Below are 13,163 nucleotides of genomic sequence, written 5' to 3' on the forward strand. Positions count from 1 at the left end.
AGTATAACGAGACCCACAAATGTGCAAATATAATGTTTGTACTGCTCCACGAAGCTTTAATTGTCGCTACTCGCTACTAGATAGCGCTACGTGCTCTTACTAAACCAGTAAAGAGCTTATGCGGGGTGCGGGGCCCGGGGAGCACTAAGTTGCGCGCCCCACTGCTACTTGCACGAGTCAAGCGCTCTGGTTGACAGTCCGCAACGCAACCGCGCCGCGGTAAGGTCGTGCTACACCACGCGCCGGTTTATACTTCACGCAATAAATATTTAATACACAAACTGATCTCAAACGATAAACAACTATCCATGAGTGAAAAATACTATCAACAAAAATTATTAAGGACTACAACCAATCCCTACATTACGGACTACAGTGCAGTGAAATGCTAGGAAGTTTTTCTTCAGCGCTTAAGTGTACCACGTACTTTGTTTCGGAAATGGTGATATCGACCCACGGGGTGTGTTTATGAGACGTTTTGTGGTGAAATGAAAAATCTGTGATAATGTACACAATTACGGCTGTACTTTGTGCGCTGGTGCACGTCGGGTCGGCGGTGCTGCCCTATGGCTCGGACAAATGCGTTCGGGTCTCGGACCGGGCCGCGGACGGTGGAGTGCTCTGCAGGATTCGTACCCTCGATGCTGACGGCAGCAGTATCATCTCAGTGACTTCGGACACCAGCCGGCTGGCTATCGAGTGCAACCATCTACTTTTATTCGAAAGCTCTCTAAGGGCGCATTACTTTAGCCCTGTTTCTGCTCTTGCCGATTTGTCAATAAGCAATGCAAGTTACTAAAAGTACCAGACAACACGTTCCATGAACTTAAGAAGTTAAAGAAACTGAAAATACGTTCGAAGAATTTTGAGTGGAGCCCTACTAAGAATTTAGAATTATCTCTGAACGCATTCAACGGCTTGTCGGAACTGCAGTCGTTAGATCTCGCTCAGAATAACATCAAATTTGTTCCTTCCGGCGTGTTCTGCTCGTTAGAAAATTTGAACACATTAAATTTGACACATAACAGAATAAGAACAGTTGGACAACTTGGATTTGGACAAGGCTGCGGATCGGGCTTACATAGCTTAGATCTAAGCCATAATGAAATCAAATCACTGCCAGAAGACTCTGAATTGTTGAAGTTAAGAAGTTTGCAACATTTATATTTGCAACATAATAATATCTCTGACATATCAAGTGAAGCATTTAATGGACTTGTGTCAATGAGAGTTTTAAACATATCACACAACCATTTACATACACTGCCCGAAGGCCTTTTTGCTAACGCTAGAGAATTAAGAGAAATTTATTTAAATGATAATACTCTTTTTGAATTGGCCCGAGGAATATTTCACCGCTTGGAACAGCTGATTGTGTTAGATTTATCAAGCAATCAACTTACAAGCAGTCACATTGATGACGGCACATTTTTGGGATTAATACGCTTAATAGTTTTGAACTTATCAAATAACGCCCTGACAAGAATCGACGGAAAAACGTTTAAAGATTTGTTCTTCCTTCAAATATTGAATCTCAAGAACAACTCAATTGGCTACATCGAAGATAATGCATTCCTGCCGCTGTATAATCTGCATACGCTCAATCTAGCAGAGAATCGACTCCATACAATAGATGAAAACTTATTCAACGGCTTATTCGTTCTCAGTAAATTGACTCTGAACAATAATTTACTTGTGAATATAGATCGAAAAGCATTTAAAAATTGTTCTGACTTGAAAGAGTTGGATTTGAGCTCCAATCAACTTTTAGAGGTTCCCGACGCATTATGGGAACTCTCTTTCCTTAAAACACTTGACCTTGGAGAGAATCAAATATCCGACTTCAAAAATGGTTCCTTCAAAAACCTAAATCAATTAACAGGACTGAGACTGATTGACAATCAAATTGGGAATCTTTCCGTCGGAATGTTTTGGGACTTACCGAGCTTACAAGTGCTCAACATCGCTAAGAACAAGATCCAGTCAATCGAGAGAGGGACATTTAGCAGAAATATGCAACTGGAAGCCATACGACTCGACGGGAATTTCCTGTCTGACATCAACGGTGTCTTCTCAACGCTTGCGAGCCTTTTGTGGCTCAACTTGTCGGAAAATCATCTAGTGTGGTTCGATTACGCGTTTGTGCCCAGCAATTTAAAGTGGTTAGACATTCACGGCAATTTCATTGAACACTTAGGTAACTACTACAAGTTGCAAGATGAAATCCGTATAAAGACATTGGACGTTAGCCATAATCGTATAGCTGAAATATCGTCTATAGCAATTCCTAATAGTGTAGAACTGTTGTTTATAAATAATAACTTTTTAAATAGTATCCAAGTGAATACGTTTTTCGATAAGAAGAATCTGACGCGTGTGGACATGTATGCTAACGAAATAGTGCATTTAGAACTGAATAGTTTGCGTCTATCAACAGTGCCGGGAAATAAAAGTTTACCAGAGTTTTATATCGGTGGCAACCCGTTTCAATGTGACTGTACTATGGAGTGGTTACCGATCATAAACAATATGACCGCAATGAGACAATATCCGCGTGTGATGGACTTAGAAAACGTTTTGTGTAAAATGACGAACACTCGTAGTGGAACTCATGTGCCCTTAACTAACTTAAAAACTACAGACTTTCTTTGTAAGTATGAGACTCATTGTTTTGCCATCTGTCATTGCTGTGACTACGATGCGTGTGACTGCGAAATGACGTGCCCTCAAAACTGTACCTGTTACCACGACCCATTGTGGAACACAAACGTTGTGGACTGTTCCGGACAAGCTTCAGTAGAAATACCGCACAAAATACCTATGGATGCAACTGAAGTATTTTTAGACGGCAACAATATAAAGGAATTACAAGACCACGCGTTCATTGGTCGACAGAAAATGAGATCTTTGTACGTGAACAACAGCAACGTAGACAACATACAAAACCGCACGTTTGCAGGCTTAAATGCTCTACAAATACTACACTTGGGCAACAATAAGCTTAAGGAACTGAAAGGATATGAATTCCTTCAATTAAGTAGCCTGAAGGAATTGTTCTTACAAAACAATCTAATAAGCCATATCGCTAACATATCATTCCTTTCTTTAAAATCCTTAGAAGTTTTACGCCTTGACGGCAACAGACTTGTCGACTTTGGAGTGTGGACTTTTAACAACAATCCCAATTTGAAAGCTTTGTCCCTGGGCAACAACCTGTGGTCTTGCAAATGTCGCTACTTACAAGAGTTAACTGCATATTTGGCCGAGAACGCACAAAAAATCATCGACATTACCGACGTATGGTGTTGGAACGGCGACGCGAAGCCGCCACAGAAAAAAGAGCTCAATTTAAACGGTACAGCCTGCAGCGATTATTATGCTGATAATTCAGTCATCGGAAACATGCTTGTGTCCAACTATGTTCCCATGATGGTCTCGACGCTCACCGGCTTTATGTTAATTTTATTGGCCCTCGTCGTACTATTTCTTTTTAGAGACTCGCTGAGAGTGTGGCTGTATACAAACTGTGGCATAAGAGTGTTTTCTTTCTCGGGGGCATTCGAAGAGAGTCAAAAATTATACGACGCCTATGTTTGCTATAGTCCAAAAGATGAAGAATCCGTCGTGCAGTCGCTAGCAAATGAACTAGAAAACGGGAATCCATCATACCGTCTCTGCCTTCATTATAGAGACATTCCACACCATGGCGCTCAGTACATGCAATGCGCGCCGCCTGTCGTCGAGACCGCGGAAGCATCGAAACGAATAATCATCGTTCTAACGAGAAATTTCATGCAGACGGAATGGTCTCGATACGAATTCCGACAAGGGTTGCACGATGCGTTGAAAGGGTGTATTTATAAACTAGTACTAATAGAAGAATACTCAGTAGTGGCGGATGCGATGTGCGACCCCGATTTGCGGCCCTATCTCAAAACAGGGTCGCGTCTACGATGGGGTGAGAAAAGGTTTTGGAAACGCCTGAAGTATATGATGCCAGATTTCGAGCCAAATCATAAGACTCGGAGTCATAACTATAGAAAGAGTTTGAATACATATACGTTAGATTCATCGGTGCCTAACGGTGGGAACCGTACATTGCCTTTTCCTGAGCGATCACCTGTGTTGGGAGGAGGTCAAGGTGCCAGCGCCCCGCCGGAGTACAGTAGTGAAGTGCGACAGTCGCCGTCGGCTGTGAGGCAGACGCAGGCGGTCGCGTACGGGCCAGATGGGAGGCCGATCTCAGATCACATCTACTCATCAATAGACTCAGATTACTCGTCGCTGGAGCACGGCATGGCTCCCGGCCGGCGGCGAGACATGCGCCAGTGGCCGCCGCCGCCGCCTCTCGTCGACACGGGCAACGCCGTGCAGGCATACCTAGTCTAGATGGGCAACTAGCCCACCTTCCAGTCACAATTGTAAATATGTAGATGTTACTAGCGCGCTGTAAATATTGTAATTATTAGATAGTAAGTGCTATACCAAATGTATGTAAGTGAACTATTATTGCCTGTTCGTTATCATGTGTATAGATACTAAAATTTTAAAGACTGCTGTAGTATATGATTGTAAATAGCAAAAACAAGTGATCATTCTATATTATTATCGTAATATGGTTATTTATACAAATAAAAATTAAAGTGATGAAGATTTATAATTTCTGATTTCATTTTAGACACCTTTTTTCATGTACCCAAGTATAGACACTAAAGCTATAAATGGATTTGAAATAATACACGATTAATTCGTTCATTACACACACCTACTCAATAAATACAATTAATAAGACTATACTGACAGCAAATTGACAATCGTATCAGAAGTTCATTAAGCGAATTAACGAATAATGGAGTCGCAGTAATTTTAATTTAACTAAAAGCTCAAACATACCAATCATGATATTGCAAATGTAAACACAATTTACATATTTATGAAAATCCGATGAGTGCAGTAATAAAACACGTTCGTTGACCACTGGGTACGACATTATCAATAATATGTATATTATAGTCAGGCTCACAAGTCGATGAACACATTTGTTTTTTAAATACTGGCACATTCATTTACCATGTTGCAGTAGAAAAAAAAAACATTTACAAAACAAAACACTGCGATTTACGACTTAGAATTTTCTATTATTCCTATAGGCACACTTATTATTACTGAAAATATCAATACGTAACTGCGGCAAGCATGGAGTGTTTAGTTTGACATCATAGAAAGCAGTTTAAATACTTTTATACATCGCAAAAACAAAATAACTCAATAACTTTGACTTAATAACATATTTACAATACAACATTGGTTTTAGAACTTAAACAGCTGTTACTTTTTTATTACTGGTCGAAAGAAGCTGTGGATAGAAAGTATACTGTATCATTCTTAATTTTGTTTGATCAATATTAAAATGCCAGACTAATTTCGACTCTGTAAACATAGAGTGAAGAGTTAAAATAGAGTAAGAAGGTTTGAGTTGCCTTATTCCTTTGAGAACTCAATGAGTGGAATTAATAACATGGTTAGGTTCTGCAATGCAGAGATGTTGGGTACATAAGTATATGTACCAAGTTTGTAGGTATATACAGGTACTGATTATAAGTAGAAGTATGTGATTATGGTGACTAGGTTCCTGCGATGGCTAGAAAATTGTTCCGTGACTTGAATCTCAATGACAGTCGTACATACTATGTAGGTCCTATATCATTGTAACTTTCTTTGAAAAAAATATTAATAATTTAATGAATTACTTACACATTCGAATGTCAGTATATAATCCAAATGTAATTCAAGTTCCCAAGTTGAGTTTTCTCTATTTGTTTTTAAGGAAGTTCATTGACTTAATACAGAAATTGGGAAGGTTGTATTTAGCATAGATTTGTGTCTTAAAAAACCAGTAGCATTCAATGTTTACAAAAAAAGTAAAGAACAGAATATTTGATAAATAAATACAATATACATCATTTAACATCACCCGGCTCAAATCACTTAAGCAAAAGAAAAATCAAACAATTCCAATCCAAGTCAATTTTCATCCGAACCGACGCACAGTAAGCTATGAAAATTGAATCAAATGGCTCCAAAAACAATCTTGGCACACAACACAACAGCATAACATACTAACAAAGGGAACCAGAGTGAAGCATTTTATTGTCAGCGGTACATTATTTACCATAATCGGAAACTCACTTTGGCGTTTGGCCAGTAAGCTTTTATCATTTCAAAGATACGTGTTTTCATACATTTCTTGGTATTTGCGATCAGCTGTGTTCAAGAAATTAGGGACTACCAGCACGTCTTAAAGTAATATAACTGACATTGTGTCAGGAGCGGGACAGCATACTATGCGATATATAACACCGTCTCTCTTCAACAACTGCAATGATATTTCTGCAGTAGTAATGTCTTCTATAAACTCATGATATTGAAGATTTGTGTGTCCATATGTTTCTGGGTATTTGCAATCAGCTGATGTGTATAGGAAGCTGATTCAGTTACTCACGTGGGATGTAGATTGATATGTGTAATGAATATCAATGTTGGGTTGATTGAAGGAAGGAGTGGCTAACATCCTGGATGAATAAAATTAAATTGATTTATGACTAAAGTTAAGTTTGCTGTTCTTGAAAGTAATTTGTGTAGTTTTTGTCACGGAAACAAAAAAAAAACGATTGCTTGTCATAGTCTATACTAAAATAAAAATTCTTTAATTTCTCACGTTTGGAAATATAACAATTAAGGGTAAAAAAACCAAATCTATCTGACGTATTTTTTTAATAGGTTCGCAAGCACAATATCATTAACCTTATAAGATCTAACCGTAAAATCACCATGTTTACTCATACGAGACAAGTATGGTCCTATAAATAACATTATCCACTTAATCGGTAATTCCGTCTGGCATATGGCCAGTAAACTCTCGCATCGCAGAATACTAGGTAACGAGAAAGGTGTTCGTTATAAGTGACTAATTGTTTCGTACACAAATGATTCTGTGGACATTAAAAAGAAAAAAAAATAAACATAAAAAATATTGGACCTTTTTTACGATTCCTCCTTAGTAAGGAATTTCAACTTTGTGTCGCGCTGGGTTTCACGAACATTCAAAAAGATACCCAGACTCAGAACAAGCATGTGTGGATCAAATTCACAACAACAAATGCTTGTCATATGAGGGGATTAAATAAGAGACACTTTGCGCTGTGGGTTTGGAGTGGTGACGATAACACACAGCTATCCATGCAGTCCTTAATTTTCTTTCTGTTTGATATTGAATGCATAAGTTTCATCCCTTTGTTTTTGACATATGGCTATGGTCCTAAAAAATAAAAAACTGAGCTGAGCTAAACTCACGATCAGCCCTTGGATTTAGTGTGAACACACCCTAACACTGACGTCCATAAGAGCCATAACCTCGCGAGATTTACACTTGAACAAGATACACTTAAGTTGTTCAGACTAGCACAGCTGACAAGTCGACACTCTTGATTGTGCCAATTATCCCTCATTGAGCCGATGTTCTTAATGACAGTGGAATGTTTGGATTAACAAATTGTCCTAATTAAAGCTCGGCTTTCAGTATTTCGGTTTTGAGATTTTGTTGACATTTTTATTGAAATTATTTAAGGAATATTCGTGTGAGTTTTTTTTAGTAATAGTAGATAGTTAACTTACGGTATTCCAGTGAAATAAACTTTCTATCATATTTTTATTTCTTGCATTCAGTCTGGCTCAATAGTATTATATTATAATGTTCGTCGTTGCGTAAAGTCCTCTTGCATCCAGTGCAGTGTAGCTCAATATTCGGCGCCTTTTGCGTAATCGTAATTACGAATAGGCTTTGAGATACCTAAAAGTCAAAAACACAAGAATTATTTTAGCCTCTTTTGATATTGAAAACCGAATTACAACCCTTAAAACCATAAATCCATGACAATTATTTATCCTAACTGGCCATATAGGATCATATATCACCAAACATAAGTATTAAGTTTTTTTCTAAGCTCGCACCGGACGCCACATCCGTCGTGAAGCGTGACCACGGTTCACCGCCGTCAGTCGGCTTATACAAACTCCTGGGCTTGAATGTTTAATACCATATTAGCTCATACAGTATCTGTTTAGACTGTAAATTAGAATGTTATGGCGCGTTTCAATTGTTTTAAGCGGTTTGATCGCCAGTTCCTAGTGGATATTGCGTTGTAAATCTCCGGTGTTTTTATGAAGTTGTGTATAGGTTTTTAGAATTCTTGTGATAACGATCGTAGGTGAATCATGGCGTTAAGGATCAATGGAACTTGTGTTTCCGATGTTCCGGCTACTTGAATAATTTATGTAAAGTATCTGTATTGATCATTTTGTAACTGAGTATTTTGTTTTTTTTTTTTGGAGATTTTTCATATAGATGTAGATGTACCTAAAAATCAAAATATTCCGTAGAAACGGATGTAATTATTCTCCATGATTTTAAATTTTATATATAACAAGGAAGACAAAAGAGAAAATCATGACGATGAAAAAGGAAAAATATTGGCGCCAACGTTTTTCTAATCTTGTAACGGGAAGTTGACATATTTTTCATCTAATAGCTTTCATAAAATGAACTTAATGCTGTTAGTATATTTAAACTAGGTTTAAACTGAAACGGAGCTTAAAACCGCGATTCAATTACGGCCCCTCAACGACACTTTTTGTAATTAAAATCTAGATAGAACGGGATTAAAATGACTATGTTTTAAATGTACGCCTTACTAATCTCGTTGAAAAGGTTTTGACTTATTAAAAGTATTTAATAAAGGTTTTGATTTTGAATCCTATACTGTCAACTTTTTGTGAATGACATTAAAAACTTTTCACTAATAAAAAGAATATAAGTATAATCAAGTATTAACTGGCCGTAAACAAAAACCCATTCATATAAAATAACTTCATTATTTAATGGTTTTCTAATTGCAATCTTCAAATAAAAAAAGGAACGGTACAGGCTATAGAAGAGAAATGTGTTGATAGCAATTGTTTATGAAAATAAATAAATTCTTCAATTATAACGGCGAAATAAAAAAATATTATTAAAAAATAGAAATATAATTCCTAATTCAAAAGAACCGCAGCCATTAAATAACGCTTTGGACATGAAATATGCAGCCATTTTTGCATGATCGAAAGTCTGTATCAGTAGTTACGTTACAATAAAAATTTATGAACAAATAATATTTTATCTCTCTCGTGTTTAAAGTTACTTTGCAAATGGCAGTGTTATAAAATACAGACGTCTACTGGCCATTAGGCAGATATTGTTTATGCGTGGCTGGACACATGGCTCGAAAGGAACATGAAGACATGCGATTGAATTTGAACTTTAGTCCATCGACTTAGAATCGAAAGTGGTTATACAAGTTTCGAATGTTACAGAAGAGTGTTAAAAATCGAACATGTTCGATTTAAGAACTATTATAAACAATTATAGTTTATATCAAACTAGCTGTTGCCCGCGACTTCGTCTGCGTGGTTAGAAGATATAAGTTATGACTTTTTCTTCGCTCCTATTGGTCGCAGCGTGATGACATACATATAGCCTAAAACCTCCCTCGATTAATGGTAAATTCAACACAAAAATATTTTTTCAATTTGAACCAGTAGTTTCTGAGATTAGCGCGTTCAAACAAACAATCAAACAAACAATTAGTATAAACATAGTACATACATAGTATATACATAGTAATTAGTATATATATAGTACAATTAGTATATAGATGCCAACGATATCTTCGCTACGTTTCATCGATTTTTAATTTCTCGCGCGGAGATTTTAATATTACGATAACTCATTACCTATTAACATTTTTGGCGTAGTGTAAAAGGCAATTTGTTCTATATTACATGCATAATATATCTAACTTATTTATTTGGATAAGGATTAATACTGTATTGTTAAAAAGAGGTTCGTAAGTAACCAATAATTTTACTGTATTAAGAAAACACATAAAAATGGTTATTGTGGGTTATCCTTGGAAGATAGACATATACCACTGCAGACTTTTTTGTAGATCTATTAAAGAGGTACAAACTTGCCATACATTGTTTTGTTGTAACTCGAAAGGTTTTGGCAGCGTTCTCGATGAAAGCTCTCGAATGGCTTAATTTTTTCCGACATGTTTAACTAATATCGCTGTAATATCGTCAGTTTACACAAAACCTAAACTTATTATACACTAAAACCTTCCTCAAGAATTGCTCTATCTATCGTTGAAAACCGCATAAAAATCCGTTCAGTACTTTTCTAGTTTATCGCGAACAGACAGACAGACAGACAGACGCGGCGAGGGACTTTGTTTTATAATATGTAAGGACAACACAAAAATATTTTTTCAATTTGAACCAGTAGTTTCTGAGATTAGCGCGTTCAAACAAACAATCAAACAAACAATTAGTATAAACATAGTACATACATAGTATATACATAGTAATTAGTATATATATAGTACAATTAGTAAATAGATGCCAACGATATCTTCGCTACGTTTCATCGATTTTTAATTTCTCGCGCGGAGATTTTAATATTACGATAACTCATTACCTATTAACATTTTTGGCGTAGTGTAAAAGGCAATTTGTTCTATATTACATGCATAATATATCTAACTTATTTATTTGGATAAGGATTAATACTGTATTGTTAAAAAGAGGTTCGTAAGTAACCAATAATTTTACTGTATTAAGAAAACACATAAAAATGGTTATTGTGGGTTATCCTTGGAAGATAGACATATACCACTGCAGACTTTTTTGTAGATCTATTAAAGAGGTACAAACTTGCCATACATTGTTTTGTTGTAACTCGAAAGGTTTTGGCAGCGTTCTCGATGAAAGCTCTCGAATGGCTTAATTTTTTCCGACATGTTTAACTAATATCGCTGTAATATCGTCAGTTTACACAAAACCTAAACTTATTATACACTAAAACCTTCCTCAAGAATTGCTCTATCTATCGTTGAAAACCGCATAAAAATCCGTTCAGTACTTTTCTAGTTTATCGCGAACAGACAGACAGACAGACAGACAGACAGACGCGGCGAGGGACTTTGTTTTATAATATGTAAGGACAACACAAAAATATTTTTTCAATTTGAACCAGTAGTTTCTGAGATTAGCGCGTTCAAACAAACAATCAAACAAACAATTAGTATAAACATAGTACATACATAGTATATACATAGTAATTAGTATATATATAGTACAATTAGTATATAGATGCCAACGATATCTTCGCTACGTTTCATCGATTTTTAATTTCTCGCGCGGAGATTTTAATATTACGATAACTCATTACCTATTAACATTTTTGGCGTAGTGTAAAAGGCAATTTGTTCTATATTACATGCATAATATATCTAACTTATTTATTTGGATAAGGATTAATACTGTATTGTTAAAAAGAGGTTCGTAAGTAACCAATAATTTTACTGTATTAAGAAAACACATAAAAATGGTTATTGTGGGTTATCCTTGGAAGATAGACATATACCACTGCAGACTTTTTTGTAGATCTATTAAAGAGGTACAAACTTGCCATACATTGTTTTGTTGTAACTCGAAAGGTTTTGGCAGCGTTCTCGATGAAAGCTCTCGAATGGCTTAATTTTTTCCGACATGTTTAACTAATATCGCTGTAATATCGTCAGTTTACACAAAACCTAAACTTATTATACACTAAAACCTTCCTCAAGAATTGCTCTATCTATCGTTGAAAACCGCATAAAAATCCGTTCAGTACTTTTCTAGTTTATCGCGAACAGACAGACAGACAGACAGACAGACAGACGCGGCGAGGGACTTTGTTTTATAATATGTAAGGACAACACAAAAATATTTTTTCAATTTGAACCAGTAGTTTCTGAGATTAGCGCGTTCAAACAAACAATCAAACAAACAATTAGTATAAACATAGTACATACATAGTATATACATAGTAATTAGTATATATATAGTACAATTAGTATATAGATGCCAACGATATCTTCGCTACGTTTCATCGATTTTTAATTTCTCGCGCGGAGATTTTAATATTACGATAACTCATTACCTATTAACATTTTTGGCGTAGTGTAAAAGGCAATTTGTTCTATATTACATGCATAATATATCTAACTTATTTATTTGGATAAGGATTAATACTGTATTGTTAAAAAGAGGTTCGTAAGTAACCAATAATTTTACTGTATTAAGAAAACACATAAAAATGGTTATTGTGGGTTATCCTTGGAAGATAGACATATACCACCGCGGACTTTTTTGTAGATCTATTAAAGAGGTACAAACTTGCCATACATTGTTTTGTTGTAACTCGAAAGGTTTTGGCAGCGTTCTCGATGAAAGCTCTCGAATGGCTTAATTTTTTCCGACATGTTTAACTAATATCGCTGTAATATCGTCAGTTTACACAAAACCTAAACTTATTATACACTAAAACCTTCCTCAAGAATTGCTCTATCTATCGTTGAAAACCGCATAAAAATCCGTTCAGTACTTTTCTAGTTTATCGCGAACAGACAGACAGACAGACAGACAGACAGACGCGGCGAGGGACTTTGTTTTATAATATGTAAGGACAACACAAAAATATTTTTTCAATTTGAACCAGTAGTTTCTGAGATTAGCGCGTTCAAACAAACAATCAAACAAACAATTAGTATAAACATAGTACATACATAGTATATACATAGTAATTAGTATATATATAGTATAATTAGTATATAGATGCCAACGATATCTTCGCTACGTTTCATCGATTTTTAATTTCTCGCGCGGAGATTTTAATATTACGATAACTCATTACCTATTAACATTTTTGGCGTAGTGTAAAAGGCAATTTGTTCTATATTACATGCATAATATATCTAACTTATTTATTTGGATAAGGATTAATACTGTATTGTTAAAAAGAGGTTCGTAAGTAACCAATAATTTTACTGTATTAAGAAAACACATAAAAATGGTTATTGTGGGTTATCCTTGGAAGATAGACATATACCACTGCAGACTTTTTTGTAGATCTATTAAAGAGGTACAAACTTGCCATACATTGTTTTGTTGTAACTCGAAAGGTTTTGGCAGCGTTCTCGATGAAAGCTCTCGAATGGCTTAATTTTTTCCGACATGTTTAA

At 35.8% G+C, this 13,163-nt stretch overlaps 1 pseudogene; it reads left to right on the forward strand.

Moving 5' to 3' along the window:
* Positions 1 to 213: 213 nt before the first annotated feature.
* On the forward strand, positions 214 to 4,660 carry LOC113505836 (annotated as a pseudogene).
* The last annotated feature ends 8,503 nt before the right edge of the window (positions 4,661 to 13,163 follow it).

Source organism: Trichoplusia ni, chromosome 27, assembly GCF_003590095.1.
Source record: "Trichoplusia ni isolate ovarian cell line Hi5 chromosome 27, tn1, whole genome shotgun sequence".
Classification (NCBI taxonomy): domain Eukaryota; kingdom Metazoa; phylum Arthropoda; class Insecta; order Lepidoptera; family Noctuidae; genus Trichoplusia; species Trichoplusia ni.